The sequence below is a fragment of the Stegodyphus dumicola genome, chromosome 12, assembly GCF_044657685.1.
Source record: "Stegodyphus dumicola isolate Sdum_Otavi_A_Nest chromosome 12, ASM4465768v1".
Lineage (NCBI taxonomy): Eukaryota > Metazoa > Arthropoda > Arachnida > Araneae > Eresidae > Stegodyphus > Stegodyphus dumicola.
Window position 1 is genome coordinate 30,396,804 of NC_140779.1, and position 12,633 is coordinate 30,409,436.

Sequence of the window (12,633 nt, forward strand, 5' to 3'; positions counted from 1 at the left end):
TAATTATTTAACAGAAAAAATTTACAAGTTATAAAGCCGTAATGTGCTAATTGTATTTCATTTTTACTTCAGCATTTTGTAATGCGGCCTTATGAACTTCACAGAAAGCAATGCTAGAAAATTCATTTATTGAAAGATTGCCTGAAAGCCTATACGTTTTTTCCTTAAAGGAATGATACAATTACACTCTGTGCTTAGACCAGAGCTTAAATTGCGCCGGAATCCATCGGAGCCTTAAATAAGAGATCTGCGGCACTTCTTTTATATAACTGAAACGCACTTTTAAATGAAAATTGTTTTAATCTCGAAAATTTTATTTTGGAAATAGAATGAAAATAAAAATTGATTCTAACTTCTAATGGGGAATCAGAAACCCCTATACCGACAATGTTAAATTGTCCATTTTCGATGTATACCTTTTCTCAAAATCTGCTGTAAATACAAGCTTGAAATTTTTTCTGTAATTAAAGTATACCTATCTGATTATACTGAAATGAACTTTTGAAACATTTTGAATTTTTGAGTAAATTACAGAATATTTTGTTAGGCATAGTAAAATTTAGCACTTTTCTCACACAAAAAAAATTAAAATTTTTTTTTCTAAGTTTATTACAAAGTCATTTCAGTAAATATTAGGAAACCTAATAAATAAGCCATAAAAAAATTAAATACCTGTCAGGAGTAGTTCCTGAGAAAAGGTACATCGAGTATAAAAAAATCACGTTTGGAGAAAAACGCATTTTTATGTAAAACTCCTCATTGATCAAAGCATTCGGTGACAAATTAAAACTAGATTTTTTACATTTCTAGTATTAAAGAATAGTATTTTTAGAAAGATAAAAGTGTAGAGAATTGGAAAATGCAAAAATCCGAACTCACAATTTTTTAAAGATTTTAGGATTCCAACACCCCTGAATGGATGTCTTTCTTTCCCCTGGAAACAAACCTTTGACGAAGATTGAGATTTTTAAGAAAAGTCTCCAACCACAGTAAAAAAAAAAAAAAACATTTTTAGGAACGGCAATGAATTTAAGACAGCGGATTAATTTTTTGTTCCAACACTAATGTTTCTTCGCGGGAAAAAGGGCTTAGACATTTTGGAATGGCGCAATCGAATATAGAGGGACAAAAAATTCACTTGCTACTTTGTTCTCAGTTAACCTTCGGATTCGGAGAAATTTTTTCTCCCTGTAACAGTCTACTTGATAGCTAGAATAGTACTGGCAGGGAAAATCGTGGTCAGAAAGTTTTAGACTCTTCTTTTTTGTTTTCGTATTTCTTTAAAAATTTCCTTTCATGCTCTCATACAGTTTATAGTACTCTCTCTATTCCCATTAGTGATGCTTTAACCGTTTTATCCTTTTTTAATGGTTTACTGAGAAAACAATGTTCTTTGTTTCTATCCCTTGAAAGGGTTCACTTTATTATACATTCAGGGTGTTAGCAAGTTTAGCCACAGCCAGCCCAGCCGAGCTATTTCTTAATTTTTGAGTTAAATTGTAATTCCACCCGTTGCTCCAACTAAGAATAGGTCCCTTGTTTTATTTTATTTTCAACTGTTTATTAAAATTATAAAAAATATTATTAAGTCATAAATTATAAAGATTTTTTCATTTCTTTCCAATTTATTTAATATTAATATTTATTGCTTTATTATTTAGGTTATTAATTAGTTTATTTTTTAATTATTAGCCCAAAGGGCGTTAGCCCAGAAAGGGTATTAATTTCGTTTTGGCATTTTGCCTCGATTCACTTTCTGCGTTGTTTTACGTTTCAAACTGTTGCCACCAGATATTACAGCTCACTATTATATTTAGAGAAATTAAATAATGAAGAATCTACATAAATGTATCTATGTTTCTCGCACGGTGACAACGATACCTAGAGCCATCAAATTTTGAATAACGTAATCCTCTAGCGAATATGGGCATCTGAAAGCTGTAATGTGGAATATGGAATTTGTTTTATTATCGATTTCATATTTTGTTAGACATTAAAGGATTTTTGATTAGAAAACTCAACGATTTTAAAGCGAAGTATAGTAACACCGTATTAAAAAATAAAAAAAATTATCTCTAGCGCGCGAATCTCCGTATCAGAAATTCTAAAGATGTCCTCATTTTAAAATTAATTTGCGATATTACTGTTGAACTGAATTTTATGGTTTGAATACGTAGAACAGTATATTTAATAAATAAAGGTAACACACAAAACGCCCTTTTGGATGTAATTTAAAATCTGAAACCTTTCAGATTTTTTTTAATTAGATATTTTATTTATTTATTTTTGTGCCTGTTTCCTGACGGTTTTTCATAGAACCCCCGCACTAGAGGCACGCCAATGCAAAATTTAAAATTATGAATGAATGAATGAATAAATAAATAAATAAATAAATAAATAAAAATTGGATTGGCGTAAATTTAAAATAAAACTGTTCAAAGTGCGCTTATTTTTATTTTAACGTATATTTTAAAAACGAAAGAGTTTTTAGGGGTAAGAAAAAGACTCTCCCAAACTTAATATTTATGAATTTTTAATGACAGCTTAACATTGAATGTGTATCTAATTTTAGTGCATTAAAAATCCATTACTCTGAAATGATAATAGTTTTAGAGTCGATAGTTATCGTCGATTTTATGCCTTTTTTTTTAAAGACAAATTTGTGAAAGTTGGAAATTTTTTCCTAAATGAAATAATTTTGTTCTAGAGTGATACGAGTCAATTTCACTTGAAACGCACAGAATATGTTCCTAAAATGTATGAAAATCTAAGCGTGAATTTTTCTTAAATTAAAATATCTAAGATGCATGTTTCTGTTTCATGTGTTACCAATATCTTCATGGCCTCATAGCCAAAGAATCTGTGGTTATTGAAGCTAAAAGAAAAAATCAATTTTTCAATTAAAACTTTCAAAATTTTTATAAAAAGAAAAATGAATTTTTCGGGTTTACGCTTGAATCTTCCCTTCCAAATTTAAACACCGGGTAGTCTTTCTCACCGTCCTATTTGTTGTAGAAAATTATTAATAAAAATTGGAATTCTTTAGTTCATACTTTAATTTCCTAACAATTTTAGGCTTCTTTTTCCGATGTAATTGTGATGAGCAACGCCGCCTTACATGTCTGATGAAATCCAGATAGATAATTTCAAGAAGAAATATCCGCATTCTAATTTATAATAAGTCATTCTGTAAATGAAGTTGACAATGATGAAGATTATTCATTGACTCATTCGATACAGAAGTCGACAAGTGAAGAAGATGAAAGCCATCAAATAAAAATTTTAATATCACTAACTGAATTTTCCTGAATGCAAAAAAAAAAAACAGACCAACTATTAATAAATTCAACACAACAGAAATGATTTAAGTAATCTTAATAGCTTCCTTTTAATTTTCTCGCAGCTGATGCAACAGTGATGCAATTCCTTGACACAAAAAGTCGCCAAATGGCGATAAAAGTTAGTTTCTGGTCGACAACGGGTAAGCAACGGAACTGCTGAGTGCCTGTTAGCCTGTGGGCTCACAATCGCACCTTCCTTTTCTTACTGGCCGTGAAACAGGCCATCGACCCATATTTTTTAGGGCCAAACACCCTCCCTGAGTAGAGGTCTCCGTAATTTTTTTTCCTCCTTCATAGAATGGACAATCACCTCTTTTCATTTTGCGCATTTATCTTTGCCTTCTCGATACGATTTCGATAATCTGATTGTAATCAAACGTATAACAATTGTAAAAGAAGTTTCCTGAGAAATTTTTAATTGTCAGTTGTTCTGCTATGCGTCGACTTGGCTTTTAGCTTACGATTTTTCCACTTTTCTCCAACTAATAAAATATAATAATAACAAAATTTTAAAAAAATCTGAAATGTTTCAGATTTTAAATTACGTCCAAAGGGGCGTTTTTTAACATTTTGTGTGTTACCTTTCTTTATTAAATATCATGTTCCTCGCACTTAAACTATAAGATCCAGTGCAACAGCAATATCGCAAAATAGTTTTAAAACGAGCATATCTTTAGAATTTCCGTAACAGAGACTCACGCGCTGGAGATAAAAATGTTTTTTCTGCGCAACGTTGCCATTGCTCGCTTTGAAATCCTTGAGTTTGTTAATCAAAAATTCGTCAAAGTTTTAAAAAATAGGAAATCGATCATAAAACAAATTTCAAATTTCAAATTTGGTCTTCCACATGCTCATATTCGTTGGAGGATTACGTTATTCAAAATTCGATGACTCTATGTACCGTTGTTTTATCACAATACGAGAAATATACATACATTTATGCAGATTTTTCATTATTTAATTTCTTCAAATATAATGCAGGACTCTAACATTTTGTGGCAACAGTTTGAAAAGTGAACCGACATTTATGAGTCCGATGCAAAATGCCAAAACGAAACTAATAGTCCTTCGGGATTCAAATCCCTTTGGACTAAAAAAAAAAAAACTGTGTTAAAATTCACGTTTTCAATTACTGATTACCAGCCATAATCTCAGGTTGAATTGATGAGACAGGAATTCGAATTTTCTCTTTTAATAAGAAGATAAGAATTCGTATCTTAACAGACCTGAGAGAAAAAAAAAAAAAAAAAAAAAAAAAAAAAAAAAAAAAACACTCCTGATAGTCCAGATATGGAAAATTGAAAAAAAAAGTATTTGAATTTCGCTAAATTCGAACTTTGTCCAATTAGGACTAACCCTAATTGGACAGATAAACTATATGCAGATCAAACGATATCTAACATACATTACTAATCTTTAAAAATCAAAATGTTCTAAAATAGTCTTCTTCGAGAACACAGAATATTTTTGCTACTTGAAAAACTGAATCTGTGTCAAATAATCCTGGAACTAATTAGAAAGCTTCCATAAAAACAACATGAATGTTAAAATGAATTTTGAAAAAATCTAAATTGATGTCGTTTTTCTTTCTTTTATAGTTTCACCTATTAAGTTATAGTTTCACCCTTCACCCATTAAGAGTTATTAGTCACCAAAACAATAACTTATGTTGTTGTTACTTAACTTACGTTATTTAACTTGTTGTTACTTAACTTATGTTATTTATAGTTGCTTCTAAATTTGGCACTTTAATGTTAAATATCGATTAATAATGGATACCGAAAAGTAATCTATGCTAGAAGATTTGTTTATGAATATGTCTGGCAAATTTAACTGTAAAGATATACGATTAACAGTTTACATGTTCGATGTTTTGCTTCAAAGTAACTTAATAAAATGGTAAGCTTTTGGATTTGAGGAATCATTTCATGTCGGTGTTGGAACGATTTCACAAAATTATTAGTCTTATCTTAAACTTCGTAACTGGAAGCAAAAGCAAAATTTAAGCAAACGAACTCTAGTTACTTTTTTTTTTATCACCATTTATAAAATAGTCGCGTAAATTCTCCACCTGAAAACTCTCTCATAATTATAATCAAGTAAATAAATTTTTGTCAATTTTGTTTTGAGTGAAAAGCTTTGTGTAAATTGCTATTCTTAAGTTTCACTAACAAAATATGTTACATGAAATCGAAAGGTAACGCTCCTTTTTCTTCGCTGCTTCTATAAAAATATGTGCATTACATTGTAGGGATTGTTTTAAATTTTTAATAATTATTTTTATTTTTGAAACACTTTCATTTAAATTCTTGTTTTCCACCTACAGCTCCCTGCCAGAATGAGATTTCAGTATCGCGTTTTATGTAAATGAATTAGAACCAGTATTTAAGTTCAATCAGTTTCATAGAAAAGCTCAGAAGTTCTCAGTAGAGCGTGTTCTGCCTTCCGGCCAGGAAGCCTATTTTATTAAATACGATCGTAGTCTTACGTGCATGCTAGTATTCGCCGGAAGGGTTTAATTACGGGCCAACTCAATTAGTTATCTTTGTACAGTTTGAGCTAAAGTTTAGCTAGTTAGTATTAGTTTAGTTTCTTATTTGCTATCTTAAGTTAAGCTCATGTGAAGGGTGTCCTGTTATCAGGACTTGTGTTCCTCTTTACTTGCTTTGGAAACATTAACTGTCCTGATTCGGAACAGGGAGCTTACTGAAGCTATGTTCAATAAATTGTGAAGTAGACAATACACACAGGAAAGGTATACGAAACCCTTTATTTTTCTCTCTTTACGATGATTTCCGGAACTTCGGAATACAGAGACCAACCACTTGTGGTCTGAACGTAAGAATATAAAAATATTAACTAAAACTCTAACTAAACTAACTTTGGATTAATAAACAAGTGCCTAACTCCAAGATTGGCCGTAAATTAACAAAAAGCCGTATGTAGTACAGAGAGCTGCTAAAACTACGATACGTTTAAAATTATCAAGAGGATTAAACCTCTGGCCTTGAAGGCAACCAGCAACCGAGTAAAACTACTATGGCAAGCGGCTTGCTTCTAATAACTCCTTGGCAAAAAGCCACAACTTAGTACTTGGCGTTCGCAAGACAAATTTGCATAAATAAGTTAAAGCTTTTAATTCTGGTCGGAAGTAGAAAATAAGAAGTGATAGTAAAGCTTTAAAACAAAATAAACGTTAGTAAAACTTAGGATCCTTACACTGTAAGCCCGTGAGGTGCCATCTGTTAGCATTTCTTTGAGTAAATAAAACGGTATTTTAACCTTTCTTTGGACTTATATTTGTAAGAAGACCATGGAATACTTGTTAGTCACTTCCTTAAGATTCTAGCAGCCAAGGACACATAATTTAACTAGAACTGTATAACGTATAAGCTTTATCTACATACTCCAAACTATAGTTTGATTTTTCTCGTTGGGAAAATATCTCTTTTGATGCAGTTACTTTTCATAACTCCTTAAAACTCTTTTGTATACTTCAACACTATTTCTTATTTTTATACTTCCATTAAACTTAGAACATTCATGCGCTAATACAGATAATTTATTTATTAGTTCTTTAATAGTTTTATAAATTCATAGTATATAAATTATGAAATCGATACCAAATTTTATTATATCAAAACGGAAGCAAAATTACCATTTGGTTTTAGTTTCATGGGAGGATACTGAATGTGTTCTTATGCGGCAGACATGTGTGTGTTAAGCAATTTTCCTCCCACATGTATGCTAGTATTATAGTATGCTACCGATTGCAACCATAGTTAGGTTATAAGATTGCGAACATCCGAGTATTAGATGGGAATGGAAGATTAAGAACTGCTGCTTATCTTTGCCAAAGTGTCTAAGGAAAATGCCACATCAAATTAAATACGGAGATTATGGAACCATCACAATATTGCGCCATATTGTTGCCCTGTCAATTAGAGCAAAATTCTAGTTCCTGACAAATTTTGGCAGAGATATTCTCGCAGATGGTCTCAATATATTCCATGTATGGCAATGAGCTAATCTTGTATGGTATTTATCTGCATGAAATAGGTAACCATGGCCATTTTACAGAGGCTGTTCGCACATTTTGTAGACGATTTTGGTAAGCGGTAATAAAACATCATTTGCTGCAAAAGAAGTAATTGCAATTGTGCTATGTTTTTAAAAGTCAAAATCATCGTCTGTGGCTTGAAAGTTTTGTTTTTATTCAAAATGGCGAATTTAAGAAAGCAGTGATTCGAAGGCTACATTTACGCTCTTTCTGAAGAGAAATATGCATACTCCGTTATCCAAAAACGATGTGAGAGTCATGGTTTTGTGATATCTAAAGCGTCGATAGGTAATATCATCAACAAAAAAGAAAAAAACGTCAAATTGGAGCGTCAAGGGGGTCAAAAATTCCAAACAAGTATCCAAGGAAAAAACGAACATCTTCGACTATTGCGAAAAAAAAATCCCCCTAGTCAAAGGACAGTTGCAAAATCATTAAAATCCTCGGTGTCCACTGTAAACAAAATGATAAACGTTGATTTAAATCTTAAGAAAGCGAAAAAACGCAATGTGCATCGTCTTCTTCTAAAGCATATCACTCAACGCAGGACACGCTGCAGAATTCTATATGAGAAACACTTATCCAAAGAAAAATGGAAAACAATTGTCAAAATAGGTAAAGCATGGGTGTATTTAAATGATTTTAACAAAAAAAAAAAAAAAAAAAAAAAAAAAAAAGCCATTTATTATCCTAAAAGGGGAGAAAAAATTTAAGTACATGGTTCAAAGAATTGAAAGAAAGTTTTTCTAAGGGATTCATGATTGTTGCTGGTTTTTTCATATAATGGCAAGTTAAAAATAAAGAGAGTGCAAAACAATGTCAAGATTAAATACTATCAGGAACATATTTTATCGCCAGTTTTTCTGAATGAAATACCATCGCTTTACCCACAGTGCCATCAGTCTGTGAGACTCCATCAGGACAAAGCTAGCAGTCACACATCAAAATCCACTGTAAATTTCCTAAAAGAAATGGAACAAAAAACTGGTATCAAGGCCATGCCCTTCACTGATATTCCTACTAAATCTCTCGATGTGTCACCTATGGATTTTTGTGCTTTCGGACTTTTAAAAACTGCATTATCCAAACGTTGTCCCCAAACCCTAACAGGACTCTGGAAAGCTGTTCGGGAGGAATTGGATAGAATACCACTTCTGCCACTTCAAAAGGCATTATTATCGTGGAAATTGCGGCGTCGAAAGATAGTTAAGAATAAGGGATGTCAAATAGAACATTTAAAACACAAGAATTTTATGTAATTTAGTTTTGTGAATACAATCTACATCGTCTAAAAATGTGTGACTAGCCTCTGTAATTCAACTGTAGCATCAGCTATCTTTATAGTGCATATAAGTAAATTCTCCCACTGATATACAGCTATCTATTTGTAACGAAGATGTATACATTGAACTTTTGCAGAGTATGCAGAAGAAACAAATTTAATTCTGTTTCAACACAATGAAATCTGGTATCAAATGCTTTGTTTAAATTGCTATTGATTGCTTTGTCTAGCTGCCTTATTATTAAATTTTGATGAATTGGACTAATAATGTATTGCTGATTTAGAACCAGTTGCTTTGTTCCTGGATTTTAAAAATTCTTTACAAGTTTATGAATATCCCCGTTTAGTGTTCCAGCAAGTTATGCTATTATAAGCGGAGCAGTTCTTATTATAAGTGTTTTTAAAATGTTAACTTCTCTCGATGGGAGGCACTTTTTTTCCGTATGTGTTTTAAAAATATCTTTTCAATCTGGCAGAACTCTTTCATAAATTACATTATTTCATATTGACACATGTTGAGAAACGGATATAATTTGGGATTTACAAAGCCGGTTTGTTCCACGACATTTATATTCGTTTATCTTCCACATGAATGAGATGAAAACGTTACATCTTAAATTGCATTAAATATTTAGAAACATCTGATAGAGACTCGGTTATTTAATATTTGATTTGTCATATTAGAATCTCGTTATCCGTTACATTAGTATCATAATATTCAATAACAGCTGAAGGATAAAAATTAATGAATTTCAATGCCTCAAAAACAAGTTGCTATATAATAGAAATGAGTATTCAACAAATTTACAACTGGCCCTGCTATAATTTATGCTCCTGCCCACAGAGGTTAGAATAGATGGTATACAGAATCTACGTCTGGGATTCTGCAATCGATGGAAAAGGGAATATTTGACTTCTCTTCAGCAGAGATCCAAGTGGCAGCACAACAGACCCAATCTAAAGATCGACACGGTGGTTCTTATCATCGAAGATGGATGTCCACCTCTAACTTGGCCTATAGGACGGATCATCGATGTCCATCCGGGCAAGGACGGCTTAGTTCGCGTAGCTACAGTCAAAACTAAAACTGGTGTTTTCAAGAGAGCAATTAATAAACTTTCACCTTTGCCTGTGTATCAGGACTAAACCTGATAGGGTGGGAGTATGTTCACTTCCACGCCTATCGAATTAATTTCTACCTTTTCGTTGCCCTGCGTTGGCAACACGCTTTTGAGATTTGTCGTTTGTAGAATTCGGTCGCTAAAAGCGTAGCTGGCCTGTAACGATTGTAATTCCTATTTTATGCTTATCTGTACTCCTGAATTATTACTAAATGTTTATGTGTGAATGTTATATTATTAAATGTATTCAGTTTGATTTAAATAGATCAAGAGTGACTGAATTTATTAAGTATATTTAAAGTCGAAACTGCGTCATCCATGTCGGCGCCATTCTAATACGAGGAACTTAAACAGATGGAGTAAGCATGACGACACAAAATAAGCTAAAAGAATGTCAATAACATGACGTCATGCCTTATCATGGCCACGATATAGCTTACAGATAGGACTACGAAATATATTAAAAATAAAATTACACTGATTTTGAAAGCAAATATCAAAAGTTCAGAGGTTCAGAAAAGTGTATTTAGGCATAATTTGCATTAAAACTTCCGCTGGTCTTCTAAATTTTACTATGTATACATTTTCTTATACTAGTTGTCATTTACATATTTTCATGTACCTAAATTTTTATAAATTTGAAATAGTTATTTGCAATCCTTGTGATTTTTCTATGTACGAAGCAGAAAATCATTTATATTATGTACTAAAATTAGAACTGGAGACTTATAAAATATTTAATGATGCATAGCTAATATATAGACAACACTAATGAGAATTTAAACAAAACCAACTAGAAGCCCGTCTATGGCAGCGCCCATGATAGGTCGTGAAGTTATATCGTGACGTTTCATGACTTCATTTCATTTCATTGTAAGGATCTTAAGTTTTACTAACGTTTATTTTACTTTAAATCTTTACTATCACTTCTTATTTTCTACTTCCGGCCAGAATTAAAAGCTTTAACTTATTTATGCAAATGTGTCTGGCGAACGCCAAGTACTTAAGTTGTGGCTCTTTACCAAGCAAGAGAGAGGAAAGAGTTATTGCAGGCCGCTTGCCATAGAAGTTTTACTCGGTTGCTGGTTGCCTTCCAGGCCAGAGGTTTAATCCTCTTGATAATTTTAAACGTATTGTAGTGTTAACAGTTCTCTGTACTACATACGGCTTCCTGTTAATATACGGCCAATCTTCCACGTAGGCCCTTGTTTATTATTCCAAAGTTAAGTTAGAGTTTAGTTAATATTTTTATATTCTTACGTTCAGACCACAAGTGGTTGGTCTCTGTATTCCGAAGTCCGGAAATTATTGTAAAGAGTGAAAAATAAAGGGTTTCGTATACCCTTCCTGTGTATCTTGTCTACTTCCCACATTTATTGAACATAGCTTTAGTAAGCTCCCTGTTCCGAGTCAGGTCCATGAATGTTCCCCAAGCAAGTAAGGCGGAACACTGAACCTGATATCATTACGGGGGGGAGGGAGCTTACTCCATCTATTCTAACCTCCTTTGTTCTGACTCACTCAGATCATCATAATTCTAGCAACAGTGAAGAATAAAAAAAGGAGCTTCAACCAGAAATAAAAAAGTTAATGAAAGTTAAAAACCAGAGTATAAAAGAAAGCAACAATGATGAAGAAGATGAAAAACCAGTAACCAATCAACTACGTGAACAACCAATAGAAACAATATTGAAGAAAAATCTAATTAGGAAAACGCAAACAGAAAATCCGTTCGATGTTACGCTAAAAGACATTGCTCACACTAAAGCTGCACTGAAGATTGGTCTAACGTTTTTATCCAACGAAATAATTGAATAAGTAAGTAAATAACTCAAGATATACAGGATGTATAAGAACAGCATAGGTAAACTTTCAGGAGAGCAACAGACGATGGAAAATCACATAGGCCGGAAACGCTTTCCTGGCGCGGGTAGTGTCGAGACAAAAGTCAAGAAAGGACACGAACGGGTTGAGAAAACATGCATATTATTCGGAGTAAAAAAAAAAAGAAAAGAAAAAAAAAAAACATAAAAAGACAACGATCATTATCAAAGAATGCGTTCGAAATTACGACCCGGACCGTGATGCAGGAACCACGAGTCATGCATCTTCCATTCAAGACGCAGATCTTCCATGCAAAGTTTTGAGGCCTGCATCACTGTGCGAGGTCGTAATTTCGAACACTTTCTTTAATGACGATTGTTGTTTGTTTTTGTCTTGTTCTTATTTGTAGGTTTCTGCTGTACTGAACATAATAAAACATGTTTTGTCTCACTGTTTATGTCCTTCCTTTTCTGCTTTTTGTGTCGTCACTATCGCGCCAGGAAAGCATTTCCGACCATGCATTCCTATGCGATTTACCATCGTCTCTATCTCTCCTGGAAGTTTATCAACGCTGTACTGATACACCCCGTATAAGCAGTATAACTACACTTAAACAGATCTACAAAAACAGTAATTGAGTTTATTACAGTGGCTTGTATAAAGATCATTTTTACAGAAAAATTTCGAATGGTGAGAAAGAAGATAGATAGTAGTTTAGTTTTTTGCCAAACATCCGAATCAATTTATTGTTATTCATACAAAATATTTTCGGACTCGAAGTTTGTAAGGATCCTAAGTTTTACTAACGTTTATTTTATTTTAAATCTTTACTATCACTTCTTATTTTCTACTTCCGGCCAGAATTAAAAGCTTTAACTTATTTATGCAAATTTGTCTTGCTAACGCCAAGTACTTAAGTTGTGGCTCTTTACCAAGCAAGAGAGAGGAAAGAGTTATTGCAGGCCGCTTGCCATAGAAGTTTTACTCGGTTGCTGCTTGCCTTCA